We start from the raw sequence: 10,049 nt of genomic DNA, 5'->3' as shown, positions 1-10,049 counted from the left end.
GGGTGAGTTCCTGCTTTCTTTTTCAGAGCGTCCGGTTAAAACTAATTTGAACTTGTTAAAAATAAAATGAACTTTTTAATTACTTTATTGATTCTGCGTGCTTTTTTTTTCTGAATTTCAATCTACTTAGTTCAATGACGCACTGAAACGGCTTTCTAACAAGAAATGTTTTTCCCGTGCTGCGAAGTAATCTGCTTTAGCTGCTTGTTGGGATACTCACAGAGAAGTTGCGGATACTTATATGACAACTGTGAAAGAGGCCAAAACATTTTTTTTCTGTAACCCTACATTTCATGTTATCTAACAGCACTAAGCAATTTTAGAGTGCTGTAAATGGTCCCGAAAATACGATTTCCTCACTGCGATCACAGCAATCACTGTGTATATATCTGTACTAGGTGATATTTGAATGAACATTTTTCGAGTGATGTTGAATCTGAATGCCCCCCTTATCCTGTTTACAACTTCCTACCAATTGATCCGCTTGTTTCTTTTTTGGTTTCTTTTTATTATCGTGACGGGACTGTTAAACTAAGCGATGATCTGAAAATGGCCTCATCGTGTGGTGTTAATATAGGGTCTAAGTTTCTTATATGTACAAATTATTAGATTTCGGTTTTTCTTCGAAAATGTTTGAGCAGTCACTGGGCATTTAGCATGCGATTGAAAAACGGGAGAGGTGGTTCCGCTTTATAAATTTGGTAACACATCGCCCTTATAGCTATCGACCCATTTCCTTAGCGAGCGCGCCCTGTAAAATTTTAAACCACATAATTTATTCTAATTTGGATTGTTTCTCATGTTCCAATTCTTTTATTCCACCCTCGGAACATAGTTTTTGGAAATCACTATCCAGGGAAACTTAACTTCTCACTTTCATTAGTGATCTCTCCTCAATCCTTGACCGTGGATCTCAGGTTGATTGCGTCGTTCTAAACTTTTTCAAAGCCTTTGACAAAGTATCTCACAAACTATTGTTTCGTAAGCTTGATACACTCAATATCTATTTTAAACTTTTGCTCTGGAGTCATTATTTTCAAAGTAATCGACCATTCTCTGTTACTACAGATGAATAAATTCTTGCCTTATTCCTGTTACCCCGGTATTCCCCAGAGGTTAATTCAGGAGCCGTTTCTCTTCCTTATTTATATTATTGACTTACCAATATATGTATCATCCCATACTAGCCTATTCCCAGATGATTGTGTAATATATTGTGAAATTAGTAACGAATCACATGCGGAACTTCTTCAGGCTGACTTCCCTATCATCAAACTCATTTTTAAAAAAAGAGCTTACATGTATAACCTCATTCAAGTATCTTGATCTTCACATCACTTCTAACTTACAATGAAAAACTCATTCTGATCATATAATCTGCAACGCTAATTCAATGCTTGGATATTTAAAATAAACCTTTCTTTAACTTCTATGTCACTAAAACTTATTCTGTACAAGCTTTTAATACGTTCGAAATTGGAATATGCCGCAGAAATCTAAGATACCGGTCACTCAATTCTTGTAACAAACATTAAAACCCTGCAAAATTGTCCCGCACGTTTCATAGCCTGTAACGATATTCGCACCGCCAGTGTTTAATCTATGAAAACCACCCTGTCCCTGCCTCTTTTATCCTCACTCCGTCAAATACCTTGTTTATGCCTCTTTCATAAAATTTATCATTCAAACGCTTCTTTGAGAGACAAACTATTAATTAGCATCTGTTTCATTTCTCTCCGCATCGATCACAGTCCTCATTGTGAAACTTCAGCTTATATCGGCTCTTTCATCTCAAAAACATCTGAATGAAACCACGTTCCCGCATCATTTCATCAATAGTTTTATTTAGAAAAGCACTATAATTACTTAATTTCGCTAAGATAATGTCGGAATAACTTTAATAGACAAGTTACCTCGTTTTTTTTTATTTTTTACTGAACAGATATTGTATACCCAACCCATCTGTGATTCCCATGATCCCCGAGTGGATTGAAATAGATAAGAATTCATAAATAAATAAATGTCCATAAGAAGCAATTCTGAAGTTATACATTCAGGCTTCTTTTTGTCAAAATATGAACAACTAAAGCAAGACAAAAAAAAAGCATAGCGGCATTTTTTTTTTTCTTTATTCTGTTGGTACAAGCTCTGCCAAAAGTTTAGAACCCACCGCGAGCTCGTTCTTGTGCGGCGGCGCGGCGCTGTTACCGTCGGCACTCGCTGGCTACGAGGGTTTTTAGAGTGAGGGGGAACTTCGCTGATGCGTCGCGGTAGCTATGTTATCGAAGCAAGCGCGACGCAAGTGAAGTCCCCGTCACTCACTGAAAACCTCGCAGCCAACGACCGCCGACGGTAGCAGCGCCGCTGCAGGGAGCGAGCTCGTTCCGGCCGCGCGCGGTGTGGGCTCTAAACTTTTGGCAGAGACCATGCCTCTATGGGCAGACGGCAGGCAAGTTTTTCTTTAGATTCTTTTTTGTCATTCTTTTGAGTAGGCTATAATCCCTGGCAGCACAAGAACCCTGGGGTGAGGCTTACTATGTTCACACGCCCTGCTTCGACATTGTTTGCCGTTTTTAGGGAAAACTGCCCTACTCTCATTGGCTGGGCAGCGATAATGAAGTGCTCGGGAGACACATACGTATCACCTGTCACCGACTGCGTGGGCTACATGACAGGACATCCTTTTTGTTCTCAGACTTCTGTGTTTTCTGAACGCTCAATATCCAAACTAGCCACACTCGCACTTGATGGTACGTAAGTGGCTGTTCGACCGATACTATTATGTGCCATTTGCTTTGATATGTGCGCCCCTAGAACGAACCGTCCAGTCGGGCGAAACAAAGATTAGAGAGCGCTCGCTGAGCGAAAAGATGAGAAAGTAATTTACTCATTTTTTACTGATTTCTTTTTTTTTTTTTTTTTCGTCTTCGTTCCTTGATGATAACACTTACACTCGTCAGGCAGCACGACCCTCCGACAAGATTACGAGCGCATCGCGTTCCCACTCTAGGGAAATCTATCCTATTCCGGGGACTTGGTAAAGATTTGTTGACGCACTAGAAACAACATGCAGTGAATGGCCGACAGCGCTAGTATCCGGATCAACGAAAATCACTTTTTCGCCACAGCTGTGGCCTCTTTATCGGACGTAGGAGAGATATCCGAGCATATCTACACTACTTCGTATGCTGTGCAGTGTGTTGATAATCCTATGTTGCATTGGCCCGGGGAAAGGCTGTTTATGCTTACAATGTTTGTGCTAGTATTTGGACGATTCGTTCTAGGCGAGCGCAAACTTGAACGTATTTTAGATGCTCTATTCAAGTTTTCGTTATTGAACTACGATTTTAAGTTGCTTAGCTGTGAACTTCTGACATCATTTAGGGGTTTTGGAACGACTGTGAAATTAATTTATTTGCCTACAGATTAATCAACTGAAGAATTTCTCACCTATTATTTTCTTATTCAATTAATAAGCTGGACACGAACAGTTTATTATTCAGGTTCGGTTCTGATTCGGGTAGAGTAGTTCTGCCTTTTGTTCCACTTTGGTGATGAATTTGAAATAACGGTTCGGTTGCCGGTTCCACAAACTGCGAACCGGTTCAAACCGGTTCCCCAAAAGAAAAGTCCAGAGTTTCCAGTCGTTAAAAATATTGAGTACCCATGACGTCATTTGCACTAAAAAAGGTCACTACAAGTTGTGATGCAAAAACGAGGAGCGTCAAACAACTACTTGCTTCATTTCGTGTTGTGATATTGACTTTTTAGCCCGAGCACCATTCCACGCAAATTAATTAGAAACAATCAAAAGCAAAAACCTTACCAAAGTAGAGCGCTCATATGCACTGTGCTCGCAAACTAAACCCCCTGCACGTCCGAACGCCTTGCTGGAACGACTGAGTTAAGCGAAGGAAGAGCGCAAGGCAGTCTAATTATTATTCAAACAAAAATGGAGATAACTAAAGGGGCATGCTAAGCTTAAAAAGCGTACACACAAAAAAAAATATTTAAACAGCTTCCATGGCACTGCGCTGCACTAGGCGACTGGAGTTGCGGGAACCGACATGCAGTGTCGGTCGCGCTCGACACGGCTTCGCCTCGTGGCGCCACCAGATTTTGACACCGCGGAACAAACATGCCGACAGCCGGCGACTCTTTGTTTTATTTTGATGTTTATGTTTTCTTTTTTTCTTTTTCAGAAATATTGCTTAGCAGCAAGAAATGTAACATATAAAAGAACACGTCACACACATACACAGAAATAGCTTTAGCCACTTGACAGTCTCAGATATACTCCGTTTCACCTAAAGATGCACCAAAATGGACGCTACGAGCTACTCGAGCCAATCCATAGCTCGTAACTTTTGACGTGGCTTCGCACTCTTCTGAGTTGACCCGCCCAACCGGAAGGGCGCCTAACGCCGGCCTAGCTATAGATGTCAAACCCTAACATGAGAGTTACTATTCTTCAAATTTATCCGCGACTACATCCTCAATGGGCGATTTAATTTGAAATCGTACACGAAAAAGGGGTGAGGTTTCGAAACCGTTTGAAAGAAGTGTCTATGATTGGTAGATACACCAATGTGAGCAACAAAACTGCGCAACAGCGCGCATTCCAGAAGTGGGGCCGCCACCACGCTTCTTGTCGTCATAGGTTTCCGGCTTCCCGGCTACATAGGGCTGTGGTGCGCGTACATCATCGGACATCATCGTTTGGGACACCCTAGTTGTAGAATAACCTTAGCTAGGTATACGACCTTAGCTGGGGTAATGACGAGACAGTCATTCGAAGCATCCGAAACGGTTGAGATTATTTTTTATATGTCCGTCACGAGAGCGCAGCCAGCTCTCGAGACAAACCCACGCGCTCGTGCGCAGCGCTCGCAAACTTGCCCGCCGGCCGTATGCCGGTAGATACATAACACCCCTTCCTCCTTAGACGTGGGCACCGTATCTGTCCGGTGGTCGACGCGCCCGGGAGCTCACCCGCGTCGCGGTTGACAAGGCAGATCCCACTGTTGGTAATGGGCGAACGTCGTCGTCTGTGCTGTGATGTTTAGTTAATTGTTTATTCTGGACCATTCGCGCCCGAATGTGTGCCCTGGCGATCGTGTAAGCACATGTCCCAAACTGGTGGTGGCGGCTGTGTCTCCCAGCAGCTCGAATTCGGAGCGCGATGTCGAATATGGTTTAGATGTCGTCTGACTTGACCCCGCTCTGTGTCAACCATCCAGGATCGTGGTCCGGCGCGGCGTGCGATGGACCCCGGCATCCACTTTCGCTCGTTTCGGAACTGTCGAATCCACATGAGTTGTCCACGAGTAAATTTGTGGATATCGCTGTTTTCTTCAGGCAACTGCTTGAAGAGGGATGACTTGAGTCGATCCAGTGCAGAAGGCAATTCTCGGCCGTACATCATCCACGCAGGAGTCTTGCCCGTTGTTGCGTGCACTGTCGTGTGTTGCTTGAATAGGAAACGTGACAACACGCACGACAGGTCTTCCCTTCCTTTTTTAGATACAGCTTGTTTGAGCTCCTGTACCATCCGCTCAGCCTGCCCGTTGGTTGCCGAATGGTAAGGTGCGCTCGTGCACTCCTAGAAAAAAGGGTATGGAAAGTACTCCCTTAGGGGAGGAACGGTCTTGTAACCTATGTTCCTTTAGAAAGGGAAAAACCTTCGTCCCTGAAGCAGGGGAGCAAAGTTTCTCCGTCGCTTGCATCTCAATATGGCGGCCCCGAATCGAGCAAATCGAGCCCAATAAGGCTTGACGAGGACGCTACGTCTCTTGTACGGGACGTGAGAAGCAGCAAATAACAGCGTAACACGAGCTTTCCGCAAACTGTTTATTTCCGAAGCCAGATTCCCCCCGCAGGTACAGAAACTTGCGTTTCGAAAGCAGTTACTCAGTCTTCTCGTCGACAGCACTGCGATGTTAAACGGAGACAACCGATACCTAGTTACTTCGCGCACTTTGCGTCTTACCTTTGGTGTTCCTCGATTCACAATTCTTTCGTCAACCGCACATCACGGAGAAGGGCAAACTCAATACGCGAAACCAAAAGCCGCTCTCGAAAGAACAAACTCGAAGCCGCTGCCTATCGCGTAGCGTGAAAGGTTAAATCGCTAGCCACCAGATGGAGGGGTCATGCAGAGTAATTGCAAGTAGCTAGGCTAGGTGGCGCTAGGTACCGCCCAATTCATGTTCTACAAAAATATAACTTGCTCGTCTCAGGCCACTACTGCGCTTGGGAATCCTCTACTGTGACACACATTACGCTTATTACAAGCATCAGTTGAACATACATCGAGCACATACACGGCACACACAAATATCAGTACAACGGTACACCACACGACCACACTAACCCGAACACTACACCCGTGCTCTGAGTCTCCGTTTTTTATACTGGTCGCTTTGAACGTACAGAACTTTTCGGTGACTCCCTAAGCAATAAAAAATATTCCCAGCATGTTGATTTTTTTCCAGCAGTGTCAAACCTCTGAGAGTGTTTTGAATGGCTCAGGGGATTAATCTCTTATTAAAAAGTAAACGCTCGATCATGCCGTAATAATTTAAAGCCAATAAATCAAGCCGCTCCAATGCGGTTCGAAGCCATGAGTTTGTTTCCCCACAGGGCACGTGGTAGCCTGTAGTTCTATTGGTTTTTCTATTTGTTTCTTTCGTGCAAAGCTGCAATTGCCGTCTTGAATTAATCTCTGTAGAGCGGATATTCGCTCAGCTGGAACTGATGCTTCACGGGCTGAGAAATCGCTTTTCGTTCAACTCTAATGCAGTCAAAGCCGCGACTTGCGGCAGGTGTTAAGTGTACGAAGCTACGCCGTGGCGAGCTCGAAAACTTCTAGCGCTCATCCCAGCGCGCCACTCGGACGGCAGTTTCTCTAGGAACCGTAGTATATTTAAACAGCAAAATAAAGGGTAGCTTTTTTTTTTATTTTATTTACTATTGTTTTTTAATGCCGAAATTCCATACTGTAAATATACGTACTTTCCGTCACGATTTCGTGCTGTTCAGTCCTTGCCCCAGAGCGCAATCGCTCTCGGGGACGAGACGATTCCGACAGTCACATTGGCCACTGTACGATAGCGATAGGAGCTTCTATTGTTCAGACCAGCGTTCCAACACGACTATCCGCACGTTGATCGATTGCACGTAATCCCTCAAGTGGTATTAACCTTTTTAATGTAAAGCGGAATGTCAACCTGCGACACCCCGCCCCCTCCGATCACGGCCCGACCGACGGCATCAATGCCCGACAGTTTACGACCTCATCTTGTTGTTACAACACTGATACGCGAACACACGGTCACATCGGCGATAATTCCAGTCTTCTGTTCACAACCTACAACACTGCCATCACGATGTTGCAGCTATGTTGCTGACACGCACAAATACAGAACCACGTTGAACGCCGGTTGCGCTCGGCATCGGAAAACAGAATCAAACTTAAGACGAAAGGCACCCAGGCAGCCGGCAGTAAAAACCTGCCTGTCTTGGACGCAGTCCCTGCGGTTTCCATAACGTCGAAAACGTCGACACAGGTCCGCGTGGTTTCACTATTGTAGGACTGTAGTTCCGTGCCGCGCGAGTCCCGCAATCCGGAGACGGCCATCCACCAGTGTACGTGGCGCTGCTGGCACTGCTCCGGAACTTCGCTGTTTCTAGCGGCTTCGTTTGCTCGTTTGATAAAATGACTGATAAAAACGACAATGCAACCAAAATGTTCTGCACGTTTAGACCAGAAGACGGAATTACAGGCGGTCTTCACTGCCGCTGAAGCTCAATCAACTCAACAGCTATTTATTAAACAACGTGCGCGACCTGCTCGAAAAACGAAACCGAAAGAACATGAGTCGGGAGGGTGAAACCTTTCTCCCGTCTCCCTGGAGAAGGAGAAAAACGTTTCGTTCCTCCACTTTTCTCGTGTCCGCTTGGGGGCGCGTCAGTAGAAGGGAGGAAGACGCGCCGTTGCTACTTTTTTCCTCCATTTTTTCTTAGACTGTGACTGCGATGATGTTGTTCATGCGGTAAAACGTCGCAATTTCTTCTGAGATGAACGCAGCCCCGTTGTCTGAACACACCTTCTTTGGCACTCCAAATGTGGCGAATAATCCCCGCAGCTCCTTGATTACAGCGCTTGATGCCATGCTGCTAACTACTCGCACCTCCAGCCACTTGGTGTGTGCGTCTACAACGACCAGAACTACTTTCCCTTCCACTGGACCCGCAAAGTCCATGTGAAGCGTATCCCAGGCTGTTGATGGTCGTTCCCAATTTGTCATCGGTACATTTATCTTGGTTTTCTGGTTTGTTTGACATTGGGCACATTCCGCCTCACATAATTCAATATCTTTGTCAATTCCTGGCCACCAAATGTAACTTCTGGCACAGGCTTTCATGGCCACGATTCCACGATGTCCTGAGTGTACAAGAGTCAAGGACTCAGGCCGCAGAGACGCTGGTATCACTACACGTGATCCCCATATCAAACATCCTCGCATCCTCGCTGTGTCGCTAGTTCAGTGTCCTTGTTCTAGAATGGTTGAAAGATGTCTTCCTTAAGGTTCCTGAAATTTCCACTCTGAACTGCGTCGTACACACGGGAAAGAGTAGCGTCTTTTTTTGTCTTGTCGGCTAGTTTCTCGACAGTAATCGGTGGCCTGGTCAACGCTTCCAGCATGAGCACATCTCCGGGAGGCTGTGGCTCGTCGTCGCTTGCCAGTAAAGGTAGTCTGCTCAAAGCGTCTGCATTCTGATTCCGTTTTCCTGGTCGGTAGACAAGATCGTAGTTATAGGCCGTGAGCTTAACGCACCACCTTTTCGTGCGTGGCGAAAGAATGGGCGGAACCGGACTTTGTGGACCTAGAATTCCCAGTAGTGGTTGATGATCCGTTGTGATGGTAACATGTCGACCGGAAATGTAGCGGTGGAACCTGCTTGTAGCGTAAACTATAGCTAAACCCTCCTTGTCCAACTGGGAGTAGTTTTCCTCGGCCTCTCCCAATGTTCTAGAAATGAAAGCTACGGGAGACTCGTTTCCGTCTTTGTCTAGGTGCGCCAGTACCGCACCGATGCGGTATGGTGATGCGTCACACGACAATACCAGCGGCTTATTGTCGTCATAATGAGCTAGAACTGTACGTTCCGCGATGGCTTCTTTCAGTTGCAGAAACGCCTGCTGATGTCGTGCACCCCACTGCCATGGAGCGTCTTTCTCAAGCAGCATGTACAGCACCTTGGCTATTGATGCTCGGTTCTGAACGAAGCGGTCATAAAATGCCAGGAGTCCTAGAAAAGACTGAAGCATGGCCCGGCTGGTCGGTTCCGGCAACTCTTTGATTGCTCTCAGTTTTTCTTCTGTTGTGTGTACTCCCGTTGCATTTATCTTATGTCCCAGAAACTTCACTTCTTCGACACCGAAATGGCACTTTGACCTTTTTAAGCGAAGCCCGGCGTTCACCAACCTGCTCAAAACTGCCTCGAGACGCTCAAGGTGCTCTGTTTTTGTGGTTCCGCCGATAATAACATCATCCAGGTAGACTCCCACGCCGGGTAGTCCTGCCAGGATTGTCTCCATGTAGCTTTGGAAAATCGCTGGTGCAGCCGAAATTCCAAAAGGCAGTCGTTTAACCCTGTATAGTTACTTAATAGTGTTAATGGTGAGCACATCTGCTGTCTCTGCTGTCACGTGGAGCTGTTGATATGCCTGAGTGAGATCCAGCGTCGAAAATATGGTGCCTCCCTGTACACTCGCCAGAAGGTCCGTTACCGTTGGCATTGGATACACCGTTGGTTTTGCAGCCGCGTTCACCGTGCTCCTATAGTCTCCGCACATCCGTATAGTGCCGTCCTTCTTTCGTACGATCACCACCGGTGTTGCCCAGTCGGAGTGCTGCGTCGGCTCGATTATGCCTTGGTTTTGGAGCATCCGCAGTTCTGCCTCCACTGCGGTTCGCATTGCGAAAGGAACCGGTCCAGCCTTTAAAAAGCGCGGGGTCGCATCTTCCTTCAGTTCCAGATGT

The 10,049-nt window shown here is 46.0% G+C and overlaps 1 pseudogene; it reads right to left on the bottom strand.

Annotated features, from left to right (window-relative positions):
• Positions 1-4,941: 4,941 nt before the first annotated feature.
• On the bottom strand, positions 4,942-8,114 carry LOC120849883 (annotated as a pseudogene).
• Positions 8,115-10,049: the final 1,935 nt, after the last annotated feature.

This window comes from Ixodes scapularis, unplaced genomic scaffold, assembly GCF_016920785.2.
Source record: "Ixodes scapularis isolate PalLabHiFi unplaced genomic scaffold, ASM1692078v2 PGA_scaffold3__209_contigs__length_174095766, whole genome shotgun sequence".
Lineage (NCBI taxonomy): Eukaryota > Metazoa > Arthropoda > Arachnida > Ixodida > Ixodidae > Ixodes > Ixodes scapularis.
Note: the sequence above shows the minus strand (reverse complement) of the source record. Positions and strands in the feature narration are given on the sequence as shown.